Genomic DNA, 16,971 nt, shown 5'->3' with positions numbered 1-16,971 from the left:
CAGGGGTCCCAGAGGGGACGGAAAACAGGTAGTGGTGGTGTGCAGTACTTGAGGATCCAGGCTCGGGCCTGGTCGTACGGGGAGGGAGCGAGCCCTTCATGTGGCCTGTCCAACATGCGTCCCCCCCAGCTGAAGGCGGGGAGAGTCACCCATCCTCTTGGGGACTCTCTTCGTCGAGGCGGAAAAAGCGTGACAGGCCATCTGCGTTGGCGTGGTCTTGCCCAGGTCGATGTTCCACAGTGAAGTCCATCCCCTGCAGGGAGATGGACCAGCGTAGTAGTTTCGGGTTTTCCCCCCGCATCTGCATTAGCCACTGCAGGGGCGGATGATCGGTCTGTACTCGGAAGTGGGTGCCGAAGAGGTAGGGCCGGAGCTTCTTGAGGGCCCATACCACGGCGAAGGCCTCCCTCTCGATGGTGCTCCAGCGTTGTTCTCGGGCCAGGAGTCGCCTGCTGATGAAGGCCACTGGCTGGTCAAGTCCTTCGGTGTTCAACTGGGAAAGGACTGCCCCAATGCCATGGTCGGAGGCATCCGTCTGGACGATAAATTCCCGACTGTAGTCGGGGGCCTGGAGCACCGGGGCAGAGCACATGGCGGCCTTCAGCTTCTCGAAGGCCGCTTGACAGTCTGGGGTCCAGTTGACCTTCTTCGGTTGGTTTTTGGATGTGAGTTCCGTGAGGGGCCCCACAATACTGCCATAGTCTCTCACGAACCGCCGGTAGTAGCCTGTGAGTCCCAAAAAGGCGCGTACCTCGGTCTGGGTGATGGGGGGCTTCCAGGACTGGATGGCAGCGATCTTGAGTTGCAGAGGAGCCACCAGACCGCTTCCCACCTGGTGTCCTAGATAGGTCACGGACCCCTGGCCAATTTGGCATTTGCTAGCCTTGATCGTGAGGCCAGCTCGTTGGAGAGCTTGTAGCACCTCTCGGAGGTGGTGGAGGTGGTCGGACCAGTGGTGGCTGTATACAGCGATATCGTCTAGGTAGGCGGCGCTGAATTCTTCAAGCCCCGCCAGGACCTGATTAACTAACCGCTGAAACGTTGCTGGGGCATTCTTCATGCCAAATGGCATGACCTTGAAGTGATAGTGTCCATCAGGGGTGGAAAAGGCAGATCGTTCTTGGGCCCGGGGTGTGAGGCCGATCTGCCAGTAGCCCGCCGTCAGGTCGAAGATACTGAGATAGCGGGCAGCGCCCATGCGGTCGATTAGTTCGTCTGCCCTGGGAATGGGATGTGCGTCTGTTCTGGTGACCGCATTCAAGCCCCGGTAGTCGACGCAGAACCGGAGTTCTGGGGTGGCGCCGGGGGCGGCTGCTTTGGGGACCAGCACTACTGGGCTGGCCCAGGGGCTGTCGGAAGGCTCGATGACCCCGAGCGTGAGCATCCTGGCCACCTCCTCTTGGATGCAGGCCCGTACCCGATCTGGTACGCGGTAGGCCCGGTGGCGGATAGGGGGACTGTCCCCAGTGTCCACGTCGTGTACGCACCAGGGAGTGACCCCTGGGGTGAGGGAGAACAGGCTGGCGAACTGTAGTAGGAGATCTCGGCATCCTTGGCGTTGTTCCAGGGTGAGGGCCTCCGAGAGTCGGACCCCGTCCACGGAGCCGTCCTTCTCCCGAGTCCGTAGGAGGTCGGGGAGGGGTTCGGAGTCCTCCTCGGCTCCATTGTCTGCTGCCATCAGGAGGCTGAGTTCTGAACGCACAAAATGGGGTTTTAGTCTATTAGCGTGGAGAACCCGGAGGGGGTTCCGTGAAGATTCCATATCGATGAGGTAGGTGACAGGGCCCTTGCGCTCGATCACTTTGAAGGGCCCCGTCCACTTGTCTTGCAGGGCGCACGGTTCGGTGGGGGACATCACCCATACTTGTTGGCCGGGTTCAAATTCGATGGAGGAGGCATTTTGGTCGTACCACCTTTTCATGTCTTCTTGGCTTGCCTCCAAGTTTTCTTTTGCCATCTCTCTAAATCGTCGGGTCTGGTTGCGGAGGGTTAGGAGGTACTTGAAAACATCTGGAGGGTTCTTGAGCGGGGGCATTTCCCAGCCTTCTTTGACTAGGCTGAGCGGCCCTCGTACCGGGTGTCCATACAAGAGTTCGAACGGGCTGAAGCCGAGGGACTTCTGGGGGACTTCTCGGTAGGCAAAGAGAAGGCACGGTAGTAGCACATCCCACTGGCGACGGAGGGGCTCTTCCAACCCCCCAATCATCCCTTTGAGCGTGCGGTTGAACCGCTCAACTAGTCCGTTTCCTTGAGGGTGATAGGGGGTCGTGAATCGGTAGGTGACCCCACACTGTTGCCAGAGGGACTTCATGTACTTTGAAATAAAGTTTGTGCCCCGGTCACTGACGACTTCTCGGGGGAAGCCCACACGGGAGAAGATCCCCATCAGGGCCCGGCCGACTACCGGGGCTGTCACAGTTCGCAGGGGAACAGCCTCAGGGTAGCGGGTGGCGTGGTCCACCAGGACCAAGATGAATCGATGACCTTGTTTTGTACGGGGGTCGAGGGGCCCCACAATGTCTATCCCCACCCTCTCGAACGGGGTGGTGACCACTGGAAATGGTTGTAGGGGGGCTTTCAGTTTGCGGCCGCTCTTCCCACTGGCCTGGCACGTGGGGCAAGACCGGCAGTGCTGGAGTACATCGTTCCTCATCTTAGGCCAGAAAAAGTGGGTCACCAGGCGACTGTAGGTTTTATCCTGACCCAGGTGGCCAGCCAGGGGGACATCGTGGGCTAGGTTTAACAAGAAGTCTCTAAAGCGGAGGGGCACCACTAGCACTCGACTGGCCCCTAACTCCGCGATTCTCTGCTCGCTGTACAACAGGTCATTGTCCCAATAGACCCAATGTGTTCCGGAAGTATCCCCTGCGCTCTGAGCGAGGGCTTGTTGGCGGAGTCCCTCGAGGGAGGGACAGGTCTTCTGTTCTTGGCGAAACTGTTCTTGGGTGGGCCCCCCCTCTTGATGCCACTGATCCAGGCCGGAAAGGTCCTGAGGCTGGACGGACCCCTCGGGAGTTGGTTCTGGGGGGACGGCACGGTCGGCATCTTCTGCTGGAGCGACCGGGGGAGGAGGCGCCGGCCATTCAGGTTCTTCGGGTCGGGGGAGAGCACGGGCGGCCATGGACCGGGTGGTGACGCACGCCCAGTCCGGAATGCCCAACATCCCCAGGTGCTCTCTCCTCTCTACGGCGGCCCACGGGGAGCTTTCAAGGTCATTCCCCAGGAGACAGTCTACGGGGGCGTCATCTCGGACCGTCACTTTCAACATGCCGGAGACTCCGCCCCACTCGAAAGGAACGCAAGCCATCTGACATAGACTCTCCGAATTGTCGGCTGAACGGACAGGGCAGAGAATGTTCGGCAGGATCTGTTCTGGGGTCACCAGGTGACAGCGGACGGCTGTTACACTGGCCCCGGTGTCACGTAGGGCTTCGGCCCTGTGTCCATTAATGCTCACCCATTGACTGTACTTCCGGGTGTTGGCGGGTAGGGGGACCCGCGGGACCATGTCTCTTCCCCCTAAGCATGCTAGAGCCATGGCGGCTGGCTCCCATTCTTGGTGCTCTTGCTCATATTCTTCATGTTCCTCAGAGATTTGTTCTTCCTCCAGGGCGGCGGCAGCCATCTGGCGGGGTCTCGGAGTTTGGCTCTGTGGACAATTTGGGTCGTTTGCATAGTGGCCGACTCGCTGGCATCGGTGACATGTGACATTGGCTCGGTATCCCGGCCGCGCCGGGGTGTTGCCCCGGTTGGCCGGGGGTGGGGTGCTGGTAGCGGGGGCGGCCGGAGTGTTGTCTCTTCCTCGTCCTTGACCCCCTCCTCCTCCTCGGGGACGGTGCTGACCGTGGTGGTTCCGGTTCTGTTCATAGGACCCATTTCGGCCCACTCGGGTGATTTCCCACCGGTCAGCCTCGGCGGCGAGCTGCCGTGGATCAGTCAATTTGCTGTCGAGGAGGTGCTGCCTGAGCTCGATGAAGCAATTGTTTGATAGATGCTCCCATACCATGAGATTGAAGAGTTGTTCGTAAGTTGTGACGTTGCTTCCTTTGATCCAACCCTCGAAGGCCCGGCTGAAATAGTTCACGTATTCCACCCAAGTCGTACCCGGGATTCGGGTGCAGTCTCGGAACCTCTGGCGGTACATTTCGGGTGTGAGCCCATAGCGGGTGAGAAGGGCGGCTTTCATGTGGTCATAGGAGGTCATCAGATGATCCGGGAGCTGTAGCAGGGCATCACGGCCCTCATTGAGGAATCTCCCCCATAGACCGGCTCCCCAGTCGCTTCGATCGATCCGGTGGGAGGTCATAGCTATCTCGTAGGCCTTGAACCATTGCTGGATGTCGTCGTCTCGGAAATATTCTCGGACGACATCCTTGGGGATGTGTACCTTTTTCTCCGTCGCCCCTGGGGTGCGAGTTTGCTCGGGCACCCCTAATTCTTTGTTCTGCTTGCGTAAGTCTATCTCAGCTAATTTGCGCTCATGTTCATATGCCAGTCTCTTTTCCTCGAGCTCCCTTTGTCTCTGTTTCTCTTCCCGTTCTTCTCGGAGCCGTAGGTGTTCTAAGTTCAGTTTCTGTTCGGCTAACTTGAGCTCACCATCCATTTTGAGCCGTGCCATTTCTAGTTCATGAAGTCGGGTTCTTTCTCGGTCTTGGATCTCGTCTTGCGAGAGACCCGTTCTTCGCTCCTCGGGAGCCGTGGTGTCTTTTTCTGCTGCTGCGACATCTTGGTCCGGGGGTCTGACGGCCCCGGTTTCTGCCCAGGACTCAAGGGAGTGCTTGAAATCGTCTTTAGTACTTAGACCGGTGGTAGCGATACCCAGTTCAATGCAGAATTGTTTCAACTCACGATGGCTGTATTCTTCCAATTTCTCCATCTGGAATCTCTCGGTGGATCCGCTTTCTTTGGTTGTCATTGTGATTTCGTCGTGGGGTGAGCTACTCTCTGTACGATTATGCGGTGATTCGGATCGCGCCGCTGGCCACCAATGTTAGACGGACCGGGAGGGTCGGCCGAGGATAAGGGGAGAGGTCTCCGGGGAGAACCGTCTCCAGCGATCGTACAGACAAGTAACTTCCCCCCCACAGACGTACACCACACAAGGATAAGGTTCAACGATACTTTATAAGCAATTCTTTGAGTACGGTAGGATGGTACAAGGAGGTCTGGACTCAGGGGTCCCCTCGGTTCTGGTTACTGGATTGGGAAAGGGGTAGCGGGACAGTCTTGTTACCAGTCGGTTAGGTGAAAATAGCTCTCAATCCTCGAGCTCGGCGTTCTAGATGATCGGGCCGCGGCGGAGCCAGCAGGTCCCGAGATGGTTGAAGGTAGCGACGGTCCGCGGCGGAGCCAGCAGATCCCGATGAAGGTGGTAGTTACAAACGGTCCGCGGCCACGCCAGCAGGTCCCGACGACGATGAAGGTTGCGGCAGCGCCAGCAGGCAGGACGATAGTTCACAAGGCAGGGCTACGGCAGCGCCAGTAGTCCGTCAAGGATGAGTTCTTCTCTGCGTCTCTCGACTCCAGGATACAACTGCCTTCCTGCTCTGGAGCTGCCCCAGTTATAGGTCTGGGCCCCTTTGATGTCCGGACCCTCGCACTTGGAGGTCGGGAGGTCCGGGATGAGGGAGTCCAGACACCCAGCAGGGGGGTGGAGCCAGCGCCTGGGGGAGCTGGGGGTGATCGGCACTTGGCGGGGGAGAGCCATCGACACCTCTTCCTCCCATTGACCTGCCAAGTAGTCCGCTCACCTCCTGGGTGGATGGTGGTGCCGGCATGTCGGGGCCTGGCCAGGCCCAGGGTTAGGGTCGACTGGAGGCCACGCGGCCTCGTGGTGCTGTGTCCAAGATGGCGCCCAAGTCGGGCGAGAGGGCCGGCAGAGGATCGGGCCCATGAGGTCGAGATGTTCAGAGGCAGGGGTCCCAGAGGGGACGGAAAACAGGTAGTGGTGGTGTGCAGTACTTGAGGATCCGGGCTCGGGCCTGGTCGTACGGGGAGGGAGCGAGCCCTTCATGTGGCCTGTCCAACAACGCTGGTGATCCCAGGTCCTCATAGGCGAGTGGTGCATTGACGCTGGTGATCTCAGGTCCTCATAGGCGAGGGGTGCATTGACGCTGGTGATCTCAGGTCCTCATAGGCGAGTGGTGCATTGACGCTGGTGATCTCAGGTCCTCATAGGTGAGGGGTGCATCAACGCCGGTGATTTCAGGTCCTCATGGGCGAGGGGTGCATTGACGCTGGTGATCTCAGGTCCTCATAGGCGAGGGGTGCATTGACACTGCTGATCTCAGGTCCTCATAGGCGAGGGATGCATTGATGCTGGTGATCTCAGGTCCTCCTAGGCGATGGGTGCATTGATGCCGGTGATCTCAGGTCCTCATAGGCTAGGGGTGCATTGATGCTGATGATCTCAGGTCCTCATAGGCGAGGGGTGCATCGACGCTGGTGATCTCAGGTCCTCAGAGGCAAGGGGTGCATTGACGCTGGTGATCTCAGGTCCTCATGGGTAGGGGTGCATTGACGCTGGCGATCTCATGTCCTCATAGGCGAGGGGTGCATCGACGCTGGTGATCTCAGTTCCTCATAGGCGAGGGGTGCATTGACGCTGGTGATCTCAGGTCCTCATAGGCGAGTGGTGCATTGACGTTGGTGATCTCAGGTCCTCATAGGCGACAGGTGCATTGACGCTGGTGATCTCAGGTTCTCATAGGCGAGGGGTGCATTGACGCTGCTGATCTCAGGTCCTCATAGGCGAGGGGTGCATCAACATCAGTGATCTCAGGTCCTCATAGGCGAGGGGTGCATTGACGCTGGTGATCTCAGGTCCTCATAGGCGAGGGATGCATTGACGCTGGCGATCTCATGTCCTCATAGGCGAGGGGTGCATCGACGCTGCTGATCTCAGGTCCTCATAGGCGAGGGATGCATTGATGCTGGTGATCTCGGGTCCTCATAGGCGACGGGTGCATTGATGCCGGTGATTTCAGGTCCTCATGGGCGAGAGGTGCATTGACGCTGGTGATCTCAGGTCCTCATAGGCGAGGGGTGCATTGACGCTGGTGATCTCAGGTCCTCATAGGGGAGGGGTGCATTGATGCTGGTGATCTCAGGTACTCATAGGCAAGGGGTGCATTGACGCTGGTGATCTCAGGTCCTCATAGGGGAGGGGTGCATTGAAGCTGCTGATCTCAGGTCCTCATAGGCGAGAGGTGCATTGACGCTGCTGATCTCAGGCCCCCGCAGCCTTGTTGGGCGCAGACGTGACCATCCACTGAGTTCCTACCGCGTCTTAACACCAAATGCAGTGCTCGGTTCTACTTCAGCCTCGACACCACAATGGACAACAACTCCCACACGGTGGAGGCGAACTTTAAATGGAGTCCTTCCTCTCTCCTTTGAAACACTGAGCTCCTGGCAAACCATCAAGCCCTTGTTGACAGAGCTGCAGGATGTGCTCTGTCACCTGCCTCGCGGAATTGTTACCTTGCTAGGCAGATCACACGCCACAGTTCCCTCAAGATTCGGATGAATGAGAAGCATTGTAGACCTTCTCCAGGATTAGACACCTCCAGAGCACAGCCTTCCTCTTCCCCATTCACACCTGAAGCAGTGTGGCCACTGATGCACAGAACATGTCGCTGGCGAACTGGCGGCCATTTTGTACCACCCTGTGCTCTATTAATCTTCTGCATTTGTCAAGGGTCTTACACCTCAGGGGCTTGAAGCGTTGGTATTCTAGGTGACATGGCCACCTAACCTTTCAATAAAGCAATACCGGCAACCAGATATTAGGAGCTAGTCTGTGCGTAGGCCTGAAGTTATGCTAATTCTAGTTTGTCCAAGCTGAGGGCAATCTAGCCCGAGTCCAGCTTGCGCACTCTAAGAAGGGATAAAACACTAATAACATCCAATGCTTTTTGATTATAAGGTATTCCATGTATGTATTTGGTATTACCTTAGAGTTTTATCAGTACCATATTTGTGGCTCTTATAGGCACTTCTGCCCAGTGCATTTCAAGACGTCTATCCTTTCATCAAGCACTGTGGATAATGATTCAGTAAACAAATGTAATCAAAATCTCCCTTAATGAAACTGATATTTAAATATCAATTTGTGAATTTATTTTCACTGCGGTCAAACCTCAAGAAGTGGTACGCGACTTTCATTCCTAATTACAAACACCAACAACCTCTGTAGGGCAGCCCCCCCCCCCCTTTAAACCCACAGAAGGTGACCACTGCTTAGAAGCCAGCTAGGGCCATATGTCTCTGAAAGGTGTTAAACAGTCTTGTGCTCTACGGAAATGTATTGGCCCATGCAGGATTAGAATGTTTTTACAGCCAGCGTTTCCCAAACTAATATGGCGACATGATTTCATGGGGTACCAGTTTCCACTTTGGGTTTTTAGGATGGTGATAAACTTGCATGTTCTAGTCCCTCTGAAAAGAAGCTGCACTAAAGAGGCTCAAGGGTTGGTGGGATCTTTACAACCCACCAAGAGTCTGTAAAGTGGTCATGAGGTTTGGAAACGGCGGCGGCCATTTTGAAGGTATCAAGTTTCCACTACAGAGATCTGGTTAAGATCCTGAGCGACTTTCAAGTTCCTCTGGAGGGGTCTGTGCACGAAAGAGGAAGACGAGTGCTCACCTGGGGTGATAAATAATGAAACAGATAAACATGTGCGTCCCTTGAAAGAGAGCTGGCATCCGGATCATGACAAATGAAGCCATTTATTTACAGTGAGTGTGACGTCTTTGCTCCTCCGACCAACCTTTATGAAGGGCCTTCCACTGCGCAGGAACACGTATCACCGACCGTGATTTTAGTAACTTCGATCCGTTTGGCTTGAAACTTTTTTTTTTCTTAAAATCAGCAGATTAGGCAGCCGAGTATGGATTATGCGGCAAATGTGGGAAATCCGTAATCATGCTGAAAACGCCGTAGCTGCAGAATTGCAGAATCCCAGTGGCCTGAAGAGAGGCCAGTGGATGAAAGAAGGAAGCAAGGCCACCTGACATTCTGTGTCAATGTTCCCTTGAAGGTCAGGATGGCAGGTTTAGTGTCCATAAGGTAAGGAAGAAGTTACTTATCTGGAACAACAGTTATGAGGTTTGAAACTGCTGAAGACTCAGACCCTGCGCATTATCTCGCCATCTACAGATGGAGTCAGAAAAGCATCTTGTTTAGAAACCCACAATGCCCCATAGCACAGACCCCAGCATCATTTTCTGCCAATGGATTCAAAACCAGTATTGGAAAAGCCAACAGGTGTCGCCTATGAGAACTATTGGCTTTGACAATGTTTAGTAGCCACCACAGCTAAGGTTAACGCACCCTTTTATTTAAAAGTGCATTAGAGCTCTATACATTATAGTTCTTTTTACTCTATTTTAGCCATGCCGCACAACAGCCGCACTGCTACACGGCATGGCTACAAATCATTGCCAAAGCTGACACTGCTCCTGCTGTACTGAATGAACAAAAAGCAATGGCAGAGACAATAGTCTCAAAGGAGAGATCTATTGGCTTTGCCAATGCTTTTTAGTTTGAGCACAACACCTCTGTGATCCTGAGCAAATCTGTTAGTCACCTCAGCTGCAAAAAAAGAAACATAATATATTTGGCAAAACCCTATCACATAAAGAATGCAATCGCACCCTTGTGTTAGTGAAAATAGATTTGAGAGCAGATAACATATATTGTCGCCATAAAAGCAGATAACATCTGATACAAAGAACAAGCATTTCAAAGGGGGAAAGGGCTTCTTTGAAGTGTGTGTGGCAGAGTTAGCTACAAATGGAAAGAGGTTAAACAAGGACAACAGAGAAGAAGAAACAATAAAAGTAGTGCTTCAATCACAGAGTGATCAACGGAAGGACAGTAACCAAGCTGAAGCAATCAGTACTTGGTCCATGCTCCAGCCAAAAGAAGAGGAAGTGAAGCCAACACAGCTGGCCAATTAGAAAACAGCAAATAAGAGTGACAGTGTAGCCAACGAATGCTAAGCAATGGGAGGAATTCATAACTCTTGTACACAATATCTCTTGCAAGCATGCGCTGTCGCGGTGAAACCTTAACATACATGTCGTCGGGACTGAAAAAAAATGATTTAGAGACAAAACTTCAGGGAATTTCAAGTCTGTTGACAAGTGTTTCTAGGAAGAGGTGTCTACATGGCTTTTAACTGCTGTAGAAATGAATATGCTTTAGGGCGCAGTGGAAAGTGCCCGCGCAAGAGAGTGTGAACTGTGCCAGGTATGTGCTGATGGGCATGATGTGTGAGGGAAACAATGTGCAATGCCCTGCAAGCTTGGAGAGAATGCAAACAACAGCGTCATGAGACCCTGAGTTTCTGCAGACCCCGGCAGAGCCCTGTATCAAGCAAAGCTCTCTGGCTTGATGTCTTGGCTGCTGTTGTGTGTTCTGTTCTTGCTAGGCTTAACTGTCAACCCAGGTTCACCTGTTTAAATACCACTGGCCAAGGGCTGGACCAATGTTTTAACATCAGGCGAAGCCAGTCCTTCAAACTAGGACCTCTCGCTCACCCTGCCTCTTGCAGCAGCAGTTTCAAGACATCCCACAGGCACAGAACAAGAAGCTCCAACAAGCACAATGCAGTTACATTGATTGCAATATTCCTCCCTGTGGCCTTGAGCTTCAGTCAAGCACAGAGTGCAAGCAAAGGCATTCCACAGATAAACACACTTGGAAAAAACAGCAATCCAGCAAGGCCATCTCCACCGCTCTGACAATGCACCTCAGTCCATGCATGCAGCATCCCCTGCTATAGCCGTACTACGGCCCACAAACAGCTCTACCAGCGTTCCTGAATCCTAGCCAGCATCAGCAACCCAGTGCTGGGTCCCACACAGCTCCATTAATGCACCTCAATCCATGCATGCAGCATCCCCTGCTATACCCGTACTACGGCCCACAAACAGCTCTACCAGCGTTCCTGAATCTTAGCCAGCAGCAGCATCGCGACCCAGTGCTGGGTCCTAACAGCTCCATCAATGCACCTCAGTCCATGCATGCAGCAGCCCCTGCTGTACCCATACTAATGCCCACAAACAGCTCTACCAGCGTTCCTGAATCTTAGCCAGCAGCAACATCGCGACCCAGTGCTGGGTCCTAACAGCTCCATCAATGCACCTCAGTCCATGCATGCAGCAGCCCCTGCTGTACCCATACTAATGCCCACAAACAGCTCTACCAGCGTTCCTGAATCTTAGCCAGCAGCAGCATCGCGACCCAGTGCTGGGTCCTAACAGCTCCATCAATGCACCTCAGTCCATGCATGCAGCAGCCCCTGCTGTACCCATACTAATGCCCACAAACAGCTCTACCAGCGTTCCTGAATCTTAGCCAGCAGCAGCATCGCGACCCAGTGCTGGGTCCTAACAGCTCCATCAATGCACCTCAGTCCATGCATGCAGCATCCCCTGCTATAGCCGTACTACGGCCCACAAACAGCTCTACCAGCGTTCCTGAATCCTAGCCAGCATCAGCAACCCAGTGCTGGGTCCCACACAGCTCCATTAATGCACCTCAACAAAGCAGCAACCCCTGCTATTCCATTACATGGCCCAGCCAGTGCATCTCCACGCTGACCTTCAGCCATTCAAGGACTAGGGCCAACTCACAGCTTTCTCAGTCCACCTTAGTCCAGATCAGTAGCACCTGCGGCCTTACCAGTACCGGGCCCCAAGCAGACAGCTCTGCCAGTGCACCTCCATCAGGCCAGTTCTCTGGGGCCAATGGGAGTCAAGGACAGCTGGGTAATGCTTTTAACTAGTGTGGGAAACCTGCCTTTTCTGCATCTGCCCACCCTAGATTTTTCACCTTTTGCTGGACCCTATATGTTTGCTGACTTTTGGTCACTGTGATCTTTACCCTGTTAACCAGTAGTAAAGAGGCTGCAACCCCCCCCCCCTTTAAACATGGTCAAATCGGTATACTCCTTACTGGTATATTTAACTTACCTATAAGTCCCTAGTAAATGCTACAAGGTGTGCCCAGGCCTGGAAATGAAATGCCACTTGTGGACTGCAGAACCTATTGTGACAACCCCTACTGTTGTAGTACAAATATGACTTCAGGGCCACCATGTGCAGCCTGACTGTAGCAGTGTAAAGACACCAATTCAGCGTTCAAAATGAACCCTTTTGATAGGTAGAAACTTCCTTTTTAAATAATATGAGGTCACCTCTATTTAGGGCAGCCCACAAGGCACGGTGCATGGTATTTAAAAGTAGGGCATGTAGAAATAGAATTTTAAAACGTCCTTACAGTGACTAACATCCATGTCCTTACAGGGACTAACACCCAAAAGCTATTTTTAACTGTGGCAGGGGGAGTTGTTCGATGTAGTATCTGTTATGGGCAGATACATTTACGAGAGCACTCAGATGCAAATTTGCAGCTCGATGGAACACCGGTCCTACGGTGAGTGTGTCCAATAAGTGCACTGGTGATATTCCAAGGGTCTGTACTCTCACTGTGGGGTGGCACCTGTTGGCAAAGACTGTGGCAGCTACATTAGATGTTTTCCCAGAGTCTTTATACTCTCTCGCTGAGTGGCACCAGTCGGTAGAGACTGACAGCCATAGCGAGGTCTTTCGCAGGGTATTTGTACCCTCACTATGGATTGGAACGAGTCTATTGAGGGAGCTGCCACTGGCATGCTCACGGGGTCTTTGTACTCTCACTGTGGGGTGGCACCAGTTGGCAGAGACCCCTGCAGCTGCAATTGTTGTGTTCTCCAGGTATTCGTACTCTCGCTTTGGGGTTACACCTTTCGTTTGATGCAGTTGCTGTGGGCATGTCCAGAGGGTCTTTGTACTCTCGTTGTGAGGTGGCACCAATCGGCAGAGACTGTGGCAGCTGCAGTGGGAGGGTTTCGAGGATCTTTGTACTTCTGCTGTGGGGTGGCACCAGTCGACGACTCTGGCAGCTGCAGTGAGGATGTTCAGTTGGTAGTAGGGCACAGGGTCTGATGTCTTTGTGGTCTGCAGTAGTGATAGTTGGATGCAGAGACAGCTCACGCAGAAGGGATGCTGGAGGTGGTACAGCTACAGGGGAACAGTGTGGTTGCCGCTAGTAGCGTCAGATGCCAAAGAGAAGTTCAGCAGATTGGCCACACTCTTGGGCGTAGAACGATGGGGATGAAGCTTGCCCAGCCTGCATTTGTCGCCTTAAGTGGGACGTGTGCTTTCCATGCCAACAGAGTCAAGCTAGCCTGGCTGATGAGGGATGAAACCCTGAAACTGATCCTAGGATGCTTGTTTCAAGTCCAGGGAGGACCTGGCTTGGCAGTTCGGGTTTGACTGTTCCCATGAGGAGCAGAGTCAAGACAGATTTGCATATGGCTGGGTCCAAAATAGAATGGCATGGTGAGCAAAACAAAGCTGATGGATTTGGACCTAGTTCTCTGCACTGGAAGTGAATGTTAAACATTGTTCAGCATGCTGTCCATCACATGTTCTTTTTGCAACAATCCACATCTTTGGCTGCATCAGTCAAAATGGCTACTTGATCCTTGCCGCACTTTCACCCGGAGCAAGAACTCATGCTTGTTGTGAAGCATCTTGGGGAAAGGCAGGGACATGGAGAAGAGCACAATTGATAGCAGCCATCTTAGGCCAGGCAGGAATGCAGCCAGGGGCGTAACACAGGCCCCCGTAGCCCACGCGGTGTGGGGGGGCCCCTAGCTCCAAGGGGCCCCCTCGGCTCTAAACTCTGGCCAGGAGAGCTCCTGATTGAGCCCGGAGGGGGCCCCCCTAAGTACCGTGCAGGTAGGCCCCCTCACTTTTCGTTATGCCAGTGAATGCAGCGACAGGTCTCCGACCTCGGAAATGCGGCTGTCCGCAGCCCCCGCAGGGGGCCAATACAGAGGGAGGCCCTTTAGTGCCATTTTGGGCACCACTCACCTCATACTAGAGGTTGGGGGGCTCCAGCAGGAGCCCACTCACTATGTCGCCACAGTGGCGTCCGTTCCGGTCTGCCAGGTGGGGGGAGGGCATATGAGCCTTCCCCACCCCTCCTGGCGGCCTCTGTCCACCAGCCACGCCATCTCCCACCCTACCTCTTACCCGGTGTCTCGGCTGGTGGAAAGGGTACTCAGAATGTTTTAATGTTTTCTTGTGTGTTGCAGGCGGAGTTACAGGGTGATTTGGAAGCAGACTGGCAAAGTAAGGGTACCTCTGCTGAAGGCGGGTACAGTAAGGGTACCTCTGCTGCAGGCGGGTACAGTAAGGGTACCTCTGCGCGGCACAGTAGGGGTGCCAGAGCCAAAGACCAGGAGCTCAGGGCAGGTTCCTGGAAAACCGCGACGGCGCCCTGTTAGTTCTTCGGGCGGTTGGGGGCCTGATCAACCGGGGGTTTGCCCTGCTATGCTCCGCCCCGGAAAGGGAGTGAGTAGAAGAGGCCAACGTGTCACGTGATCCGGAAGAGGATCATCAAAGATAGCACTGACTGGGTGTCCCACAATGCCGGCTCAACTGGCGGGCTTGGCCAGCATAGGTTGGCACAGCTGCCCGCCCTTGGATCGCCCATAAGATAACCCTCATATTGCATACTCTTAAACCTGCAGCAATATTTTCCCAGAACAAAATTTGTCTTGTGTATTTATTCATCCGTGCATGCTCAGACGGGGTGGGGGGAGTTGCCGGTAATGGCACTATGCTTGGGATTCAAAATGCTGCACAGTAGCATAGGGAGCAGGAGGGCCTTGACCAGCGGCTTGAATTAAGGCAGGTTTTTGCCACTCCGGACAATCTGCCTCCTTCTCTTTCCGAACCGATCATCAAAAGATCTTTCACACTTTCACAGAGTCATGGAGTCGAGAGAGAGAGATATGTTTTCTCTGGCCCAGTCCTTTCTCTGTGTCAATGCACAGTTCTTTCCAAGCAAAGAGATGAGCTTTGGTCTGGCCACAGGGCGGCTGATTTCCAGAAAGAGCAGTATTTGGGCCCAAACCAAGTGGCTGCTCAAATTGAACGCTGTAGCCAAACATTTGAAGGGAACCAATCACTTCAAACTGCCTCTTTCCGGGTGATATCAATTACCTCCAAGGAAAGCAGCTTTCCAAAGAGGGCAAAGTCACTCTGGTCTCCATGGAGATGCCAGGTACCCCATGACATCCACTGCTATGTATCAGATCTGGACCTTCAACGAATCAGGCGCTGATCCCGGGCCCATGCTTCTTCAATGGCAGGGCTGGACACAGGATGCAGGGGCGGCAGATCAACCGTCTCCTTTGGGAAAGTATCAATCAGTCAATTAATCAGTAGATTTGTAGAGCGCTATTTGCCACCCGTGAGGGTATCCAGGCACTGGGGGCCTCATTCATGAGGTTTTGCTGTAGGGCTTCCCTACGGTAAAAGAAAAAGGCTGGAATGCGCCGCATCTGTAAGATACGGCGCATTCCTGTCCCTTTCCCTGCGCCGGCGCACAATGGGCTGCCTGCGCCAACGCAGGCACCTTTGCACCATGGTGCAAGGGAGCCTGCCTTGCGGGGAGGATTATTTTTGCGCAGGAAGGGAAACCTCTCTGTACAAAAATAATCACAGGAGGCCTTTCCTCTTCCTCCGTGAGCTGCAGAATGAGGCACACATAGAAAAAGGAAAAACGAGGAGAAATACAAATATTTCTCCTCGTTCGGCTCCCTCACGCCTCCCCTGGGGAGGTGTAAGCTTTTGGCACTGCCACAGATTCACGATTTCTCGTAAATCTGGGTCAGTGTCAAAAGGCCATGGGAGTTGCTGGGAACGCCCCCAGCAACACCCATTGCACACCCCTTTAATGCAGAACACTGCGTTAAAGGGACTGATATTTATCAGGCAGCATTAAGCCAAAAAAAGTGGCTTCTGTGCCACAGAACATTCCGATGGCGCAAGGGAAGGCCCATGGCATCTTTCAGTGTCCTCACTCACAGCCGCAGTCCTTTGCTCAAGTGTCACTGGTGCGTGGGTTCGGCCGTCTGGCCGCTTTTGTGAGAAATTGGGAAACAGTCACGTCCGATACTTGGGGGTTACAAACAATCCAGGGGTTTCATATTGAGTTTTGCGGCAATCCCAAACACTTGGTTCCACCCCGGCCTCTCCAATTCTCTCGCCAAGAGGCGGCCTTGGTAGACGCGGAAGTGACCGTGCTGTTAGACAGAGGGGCCATTTGTCGCACCATTTTACACCCAATGGGTCTCCGCACAGCACCAAGAAGTCCACAGGGTCAGGAAGAGCACAGCGTCAGGAAGAGCAGAGTGCCAAGGTGAGCACAGCAGCAAGGTGCACACAGCGCCACGGTGAGCACAGTACCAAGGTGAGCATAGCGCCACGGTGAGCACAGCGCCACAGTGAGCACAGCGCCATGGTGAGCAGAGTGCCACGGTGAGCACAGTGCCAAGGTGCGCACAGCACCAAGGTGCGCACAGCGCCACGGTGAGCACAGCGCCACGGTGCGCACAGCGCCACGGTGAGCACAGCGCCACGGTGAGCACAGCGCCACGGTGAGCACAGCGCCAAGGTACGCACAGCGCCAAGGTACGCACAGCGCCAAGGTACGCACAGCGCCACGGTGAGCACAGCGCCAAGGTACGCACAGCGCCAAGGTACGCACAGCGCCAAGGTACGCACAGCGCCAAGGTGAGCACAACGCGACGGTGAGCACAGCGCCATGGTGAGCATAGCACCAAGGTGAGCACAGCACCAAGGTGAGCAGAGCGCCAAGGTGAGCAGAGCGCCAAGGTGCGCATAGCACCAAGGTGAGCACAGTGCCACGGTGAGCACCATGCCAAGGTGAGCAGAGCGCCATGTTGAGCAGAGCGCCACGGTGAGCAGAGCGCCAAGGTGAGCACAGCGCCATGGTGAGCAGAGCGCCACGGTGAGCACAGCGCCACGGTGAGCACAGCGCCACGGTGAGCACAGCACCACGGTGAGCACAGCACCACGGTGAGCACAGCGCCACGGTGAGCA

General features: G+C 54.3%; 1 protein-coding gene across 2 annotated transcripts in view; it reads right to left on the bottom strand.

Moving 5' to 3' along the window:
• TSC22D4 (TSC22 domain family member 4) overlaps positions 1-16,971 on the bottom strand; it is a 364,865-nt gene that overhangs the window by 109,375 nt on the left and 238,519 nt on the right. The gene's annotated exons all lie outside the window — the stretch shown is intronic.

Source organism: Lissotriton vulgaris, chromosome 12, assembly GCF_964263255.1.
Source record: "Lissotriton vulgaris chromosome 12, aLisVul1.2, whole genome shotgun sequence".
In the NCBI taxonomy this organism is placed as follows: domain Eukaryota; kingdom Metazoa; phylum Chordata; class Amphibia; order Caudata; family Salamandridae; genus Lissotriton; species Lissotriton vulgaris.
The sequence above is the reverse complement of the archived record's forward strand: the minus strand, read 5'-3'. Positions and strand labels throughout refer to the sequence as shown.